This window comes from Arvicola amphibius, unplaced genomic scaffold (assembly GCF_903992535.2).
Source record: "Arvicola amphibius unplaced genomic scaffold, mArvAmp1.2, whole genome shotgun sequence".
Classification (NCBI taxonomy): domain Eukaryota; kingdom Metazoa; phylum Chordata; class Mammalia; order Rodentia; family Cricetidae; genus Arvicola; species Arvicola amphibius.
In genome coordinates this window covers 71,317-78,682 of record NW_024582327.1, presented here as the reverse complement: position 1 = coordinate 78,682, position 7,366 = coordinate 71,317, and the positions used below count along the sequence as shown (strand labels likewise).

The following is a 7,366-nucleotide window of genomic DNA, read 5'->3' as shown; positions in this document are numbered from 1 at the left end:
CTAGGTCCATTGCATATATGTTAGAATTGGGTATCTTGGTCCTCTTGTGTTATTCCTAACAGTGGGGACAGGGAATGTCTAAACCTCTTTTATTGGCTTTGGAAACCTCATTGTCATACTGTGTCTCCTTGCCCAGTCAAAGTACATGGGAGGTGAATAATCTTACTGTAACTTGATAAGCCACATTTTGTTGATATTCATGGTAGACCTGTCATTTTCTCAACAATAATAGAGGAGGAGTGGAACAGAGGATATTTGTAGGAAGGGACTGGTAAGAGAGACAGAATCAGGAATCTGGACAGGATGTACAATAAGCATATTTATATAAAAATTGAAATAAGAAATAATGCATAAGAGACCAGTGAGTTTCCAAAGCACACTACTACTTTCCTCCAATGGCAACATGTTGATTGATCAATATGTAGAAAAATTTTGAACATTCTAATTAATTTTTTATTAAAAATTTCTGCCTCTCCTGTTAGTTTCTTCCTGCTGTGTACATCTGGCTTCTGACCTCTGGCTTCTAGCCACTTCCCTCGTGCTATGGCCCTGAAATGGCAATTTGTGCTCCTGCCTCAGTCCAAGAAACCCAAATCGGCTCCTTCCCCGAAACTGGAGGACAAGTCGGCCTCTCCCGCCCTGCCGAAGGGAGAAAAAGAACAGCAAGAAGCAATTGAACATATTGACGAAGTACAAAATGAAATAGACAGACTTAATGAACAAGCAAGTGAGGAAATACTAAAAGTAGAACAAAAATATAACAAACTCCGCCAACCATTTTTTTTCAGAAGAGGACAGAATTGATCACTAAAATCCCAGAATTTTGGGTAACCACATTTGTCAACCATCCACAAGTGTCTGCACTGCTTGGGGAGGAAGACGAAGAGGCTCTGCATTATTTAACAAGAGTTGAAGTAACAGAATTTGAAGACATTAAATCAGGTTATAAATAGATTTTTATTTTGATGAAAATCCCTACTTCGAAAATAAAGTTCTCTCCAAAGAATTTCATCTGAATGAGAGTGGTGACCCATCCTCAAAGTCCACTGAAATCAAATGGAAATCTGGAAAGGATTTGACAAAACGCTCGAGCCAAACACAGAATAAGGCCAGCAGGAAGAGACAACACGAAGAACCTGAGAGCTTCTTTACCTGGTTTACTGACCACTCTGATGCAGGTGCAGATGAGCTAGGAGAGGTCATCAAAGACAACATTTGGCCAAACCCCTTGCAGTACTATGTGGTTCCTGATATGGACGATGAAGTGGGAGAAGCAGAAGATGATAACAATGATGATGATGAAGAAGAAGAAGGCTTGGAAGATATTGATGAAGAAGGAGATGAAGGTGAAGAAGGTGATGATGAAGATGATGATGAAGGGGAAGAAGGAGAGGAGGATGAAGGCGAGGATGACTAGCACAGAAGAATGATGGATTCCGACACTCTTTTTTTTCTCATTTTTTTATTCAAGATTTCCATCTCCTCCCCTCCTCCTCCCCCTTCCCTCCCCTCCCTTCCACCCATACCCCCACTCCACCCCACTCCAAGATAAAGAGCCATCAGGGTTCCCTTCACTATGTTAAGTCCAAGGTCCTCCCAGCTCCCCCTAAGTCCAGGAAGGTGAGCAACCAAACTGACAAGGCTCACAGTGAGCCCGTCCATGCTGTAGAGTTCATGTACATTGCCATTGTCCTTGGTTTCTCAGTCCTCCTCCACCGTCAGCCACATTCAGAGAGTCTGGTTTGGTCCCCTGTTCCATCAGTCCCATTCCGACTGGACTTGGTGGTCTCCCGTTAGATCTGTCCCACCGTCTCAAAACACTCCTAGGGGTCCTGGCTTCCTTGTTCATGATCTCCCTCCTTTTGCTCCTCATCAGGCCCTTGAGAGCTCAGTCTGGTGCTCCTATGTGGGGCTCTGTCATTTTCTCCATCCAATGCCAGTTGAAGGTTCTATGGTGATATGCAAGATATTCATGAGTATGACAATAGGATCTGGAAATTTCTAGCACCCTCTCCTCAGCTGCCCAAGGAACTAGCTGGGGGCGTCTTCCTGGACACCTGGGAACCCCTCTAGAGTCAAGTCTCTGCCAACCCTAGAATGGCTCCCTTAACTAAGATATATAATTCCTTGTTCCCATATCCACCCTTCCTATATCCCAACCATCCTATTCCCCCAAGCTCTTCCCATCCTCCACTTCACACTTTTCTCTCCCCATCCCCCCATCCCCCCATCCCACCCCACCCCCATGTTCCCATTTTTTGTCCGGCAATCTTGTCTACTTCCAATATCCAGGAGGATAACTATATGTTTTTCTTTGGGTTCACCTTCTTATATAGCTTCTCTAGGATTTTTTACGAATTATAGGCTCGATGTCCTTTATTTATGGCTAGAAACCAATTATGAGTGAGTACATCCCATGTTCATCTTTTTGGGCTTGGGTTACCTCGCTCAGGATGGTGTTTTCTATTTCCATCCATTTGCATGCAAAATTCAAGATGTCATTGTTTTTTACCGCCGAGTGAACTGAACAGAGAATTCTCAACAGAAGAAGTTCGAATGGCCAAAAGATACTTAAGGGCATGCTCAACCTCCTTAGCAATCAGGGAAATGCAAATCAAAACAACACTGAGATACCATCATACACCTGTCAGAATGGCTAAAATCAAAAACACCAATGATAGCCTTTGCTGGAGAGGATGTGGAGTAAGGGGTACACTCATGCATTGCTGGTGGGAATGCAAACTTGTGGAACCGCTTTGGAAAGCAGTGTGGAGGTTTCTCAGGAAATTTGGGATCAGCCTACCCCAGGACCCAACAATCCCACTATTGGGAATTTACCCAAGAGATGCCCAATCATATTACAAAAGCATTTGTTCAACTATGTTTATAGCAGCATTATTTGTAATAGCCAGAACTTGGAAACAACCTAGATGCCCTTCAGTGGAAGAGTGGATGAAGAAAGTGTGGAATATATACATATTAGAGTACTACCCGACCCTCTTTTTATTTTCTTTTTATTTTTTAAATTTTCTACAGTCACTGGGAGCAGGTTGCAGTCATTTCCCTCCCGTCCCCAATCCTTCTTGTGGTCAGTCGTCCTGTTTTTGAGGTCTTGCTTCTCAACACCATGGTTCTCAATTTATTTTGGGGGAAATGTCTTGAGCAAAATACAATGGGAAAAGAATCTCCACTACTCTGTTCTACATTCATTTTTATGTTTTCGTGTCTTGAACTGTGGATTCAACACTACCACCACCGTGCTCTGTGGGAAAAAAGAAAAGCCCTCCAGCCACTTTGGCTATCTTTGCTGAAGGCTGGGGGGGTGTTAGGCCCCTGTGTAGTAGTGCATAGAATTCTAGCTTTTTTCCTTTCTCTGTATATTGGGCTCAGAGATTACACTGTGTCTATGTGAATACAGACAGTTAGCATTTACCAACATGTATCTGTCTACTTTCTCTTGTTTAATGAAAAGAAAATAAAGAAGAAAACAGCAAGGGTGGGTTTGAGGTGTCTGGGGGGGTAAGTGGGCATTGTGACATGACTTCTCCTTTGGCATGTTTAATTGTGATGTTTAATAGACATCCTTGCAGTTTAAGATGACCCTTTTAAAATAAAATTCTCTCCTAACGAAAAAAAAAATTCTGCCTCCTCCCCGCTTCCCAATTACTCCCCTCCCTCCTCCACTCCCCCTTCCTCTTCTGTCCAGAGAGCAGTAAGGGTTCCCTGCCCTGTGGGAAGTTGAAGTTCCTCCCCCCTCGATTCAGGTCTAGGAAGGTGAACATCCAAACAGGCCAGGACCCCCAAAGCCAGTATGAGTGGTAGGGTCCAAATCCAGTGTTATTGTCCTTGGCTTCTCAGCAGCCCTCATTGTCTGCCATGTTCAGGGAGACCGGTTTTATCTCATGCTTTTTCAGTTCCAGTCCAGCTGGGCTTAGTAAGCTCCTAATGGATCAGCCCCACCATCTCAGTGGGTGGGAGCAGTCCAGATATTCTTGCTCATGTTTTCCTTCCTTCTGCTCCTCATTTGGACCTTGGGCGCTCAGTTCGATGCACCAATGTGTGGTTCTGTTTTTATCTCCATCCATCGCCAGATGAAGTTTCCCTCATGGTCCTGACTTTCTTTCTTTCTTTTTTTTTTTTTTTTTTTTTTTTTTTTTTTTTTTTTTTTTTTTTTTTTTTTTTTTTGGTTTTTCGAGACAGAGTTTCTCTGTGACTTTGGAGGCTGTCCTGGAACTAGCTCTTGTAGACCAGGCTGGCCTCGAACTCACAGAGATCCGTCTGCCTCTGCCTACCGAGTGCTGGGATGAAAGGCCTGTGCCACCAACGCCCGGCTACGGTCCTGACTTTCTTTCTCATGTTCTCCCTCCTTCTGCTCCACATCAGGACCTTGGTAGCTCAGCCTGGTTCTCCAATGTGGGGCTCTGTCTCTATCTCCATTCATCTCCAGGTAAAGGTTCTATGGTGATATGCAAGATATTCATCAGTATGACTATAGGATCTGTCATTTTCCAGCTCCTCCTCAGCTGCCCACAGAACTAGCTGGGGACATCTCCCTGGATACCTGGGAACCCCTCTAGAGTCAAGTCTCTTGACAACCCTAATACGGCTCCCTTAATTAAGATATATGCTTCCCTGCTCCCATATCCACCCTTCCTATATCCCAAGCATCCCATTCCCCCAAGCTCTCCCTATCCTCCCCTTCACGCATTTCTCTCCCCATATCCCCTTGCCCCCAACTCACCCCACCCTCAAGATCCCAATTTTTGCACGGCAAACTTGTCTGCTTCCAATATCCAGGAGGATTACTATATGTTTTTCTTTGGTTTCACCTTCTTATTGTCTCCTCAAGGATCATAAATTATAGGCTTGATGTCCTTTATTTATGGCTAAAAACCTATTATGAGTGAGTACATCCCATGTTCATCTTTTTGGGTCTGGGTTACCTCACTCAGAATAGTGTTTTCTATTTCCATCCATTTGCATACAAAAGTCAAGATGTCATTGTTTTTTTAACCGCTGAGTAGTACTCTAATATGTATACATTCCACACTTTCTTCATCCATTTTTCCACTGAAGGGAATCTAGGTTGTTTCCAGGTTCTGGCTATTACAAATAATGCTGCTGTGAAATAGTTGAACAAATGCTTTTGTAGTATGATTGGGCATCTCTTGGGTATATTCCCAAGAATGGAATTGCTGGGTCAAAGGGTAGGTTGATCCCGCATTTCCTGAGAAACCGACACACTGCTTTCCAAAGTGGTTGCACAAGTGTGCATTCCCACCAGCAATGGATGAGAGTATCCCTTACCCCACAACCTCTCCAGCAAAGGCTATCATTGTTCTTTTTGATTTTAGCCAATCTGACAGGTATAAGATGATATCTCAGAGTTGTTTTGATTTGCATTTCCCTGATAGCTAAGGAGGTTGAGCATGATATTAAGTGTCTTTTGGCCATTTGGATTTTTTCTATTGAGAATTCTCTGTTCAGTTCAGAGCCCCATTTTTTAAATGGGTTAATTAGCAATTTGAAGTCTAGTCTCTTGAGTTCCTTATATATTTTAGAGATCAGACCTTTGACAGTTGCAGGGTTGTTGAAGATCTTTTCCCAGTCAGTAGGCTGTCTTTGTGTCTTAGTGACAGTGTCCTTTGCTTTACAGAAGCTGCTCAGCTTCAGGAGGTCCCACTTATTCAATGTTGCCCTTAATGTCTGTGCTTCTGGGGTTATACATAGGAAGTAGTCTCCTGTGCCCATATGTTGTACAGTACTTCCCACTTTCTCCTCTATCAGACTCAGTGTATTCAGATTAATATTGAGTTCTTTAATCCATTTGGACTTGAGTTTTGTGCATGGTGATAGATATGGATCTACTTTCATTCTTCTACAGGTTGACATCCAGTTATGCCAGCACCATTTGTTGAAGATGCCCTCTTTCTTCCATTGTGTACATTTGGCTCCTTTATCAAAAATCAGGTGTTCATAGGTTTGTGGGTTAAGATCCGGGTCTTCTATTCGATTCCATTGGTCGACTTCTCTGTTTTTATGCCAATACCAAGCTGTTTTCAATATTGTAGCTCTGTAATAGAGTTTGAAGTCAGGGATGTTAATGTCTCCAGAAGTTCCTTTATTGTATAACATTGTTTTGGCTATCCTGGGTTTCTTGTTTTTCCATAATGGTTGATTATTGTCCTCTCAAGGTCTGTGAAGAATTTTGTTGGTACCTTAATGGGGATTGCATTGAATCTATAGATTGCCTATGGTAGAATTGCCATTTTTACTATGTTAATCCTCCCAATTCACGATCAAGGGAGATCTTTCCATTTTTTGTTATCCTCTACAATTTCTTTCTGCAGAGAATTAAAGTTTTTGTCCATTAGATCCTTTACTTCCTTGGCTAGAGTTACCCCAAGATATTTTATGCTATTTGTGGCTATTGTGAAAGGTGATACTTCTCTGATTTCCCTCTCTGCTTCCTTATCCTTTGTCTGTAGGAGGGCAACTGATTTTTTGGAGTTGATCTTGTATCCTGCCACATTACTGAAGGAGTTTATCAGCTGTAGGAGTTCTTGGGTGGAGTGTTTGGGGTCACTAATGTATACTATCATATTATCTGCAAATAACAAAAGTTTAACTTCTTCCTTTCCAATTTGAACCCACTTGATCCCCTTATGTTGTCTTATTGCTATTGCTAGAACCTCAAGCACCATATTGAAGAGATAAGGAGAGAGTGGACAGCCTTGTCATGTTCCTGAATTTAGTGGGATGGCCTTGAGTTTCTCTCCATTTAATTTGATGTTAGCTGTTGGCTTGCTGTAAATAACCTTTATTATATTTAGGAATGACCCTTGTATCCCTAATCTCTCCAAGACTTTTTTCATAAAGGGGTGTTGGATTTTGTCAAATGCTTTTTCAGCATCTAATGAGAAGATCATATGGTTTTTACCCTTCATCTTATTTATATGACGGATTACATTGATAGATTTTCATATGTTGAACCAGCCCTGCATCTCTGGAATGAAGCCTACTTGATCGTAGTGGATAATTTTTCTAATGTGTTCTTGGATTCTGTTTGCCAGTATTTTATTGAGAATTTTTGCATCGATGTTCATGAGTGAGATTGGCCTGTAATTCTCTTTCTTGGTTAAGTCTTTGTGTGGTTTAGGTATCATGGTAACTGTAGCTTCATAAAAAGGAATTTAGCAATGACTGTTCTCTTTCTATATTATGAAATACTTTAAGGAGTATAGGTATTCAGTCTTCTTGGAAGTTCTGGTAGAATTCTGCATTGAAACCATTTGGTCCTGGGGTGTTTTTGGAAGGGAGGTTTCTGATAACAGTTTCTAATTCTTTGTTACTAACAGGACTATTT

General features: G+C 42.0%; 1 pseudogene; it reads left to right on the top strand.

Moving 5' to 3' along the window:
• The first annotated feature begins 543 nt into the window (after positions 1–543).
• LOC119805872 lies at positions 544–1,417 on the top strand (annotated as a pseudogene).
• The last annotated feature ends 5,949 nt before the right edge of the window (positions 1,418–7,366 follow it).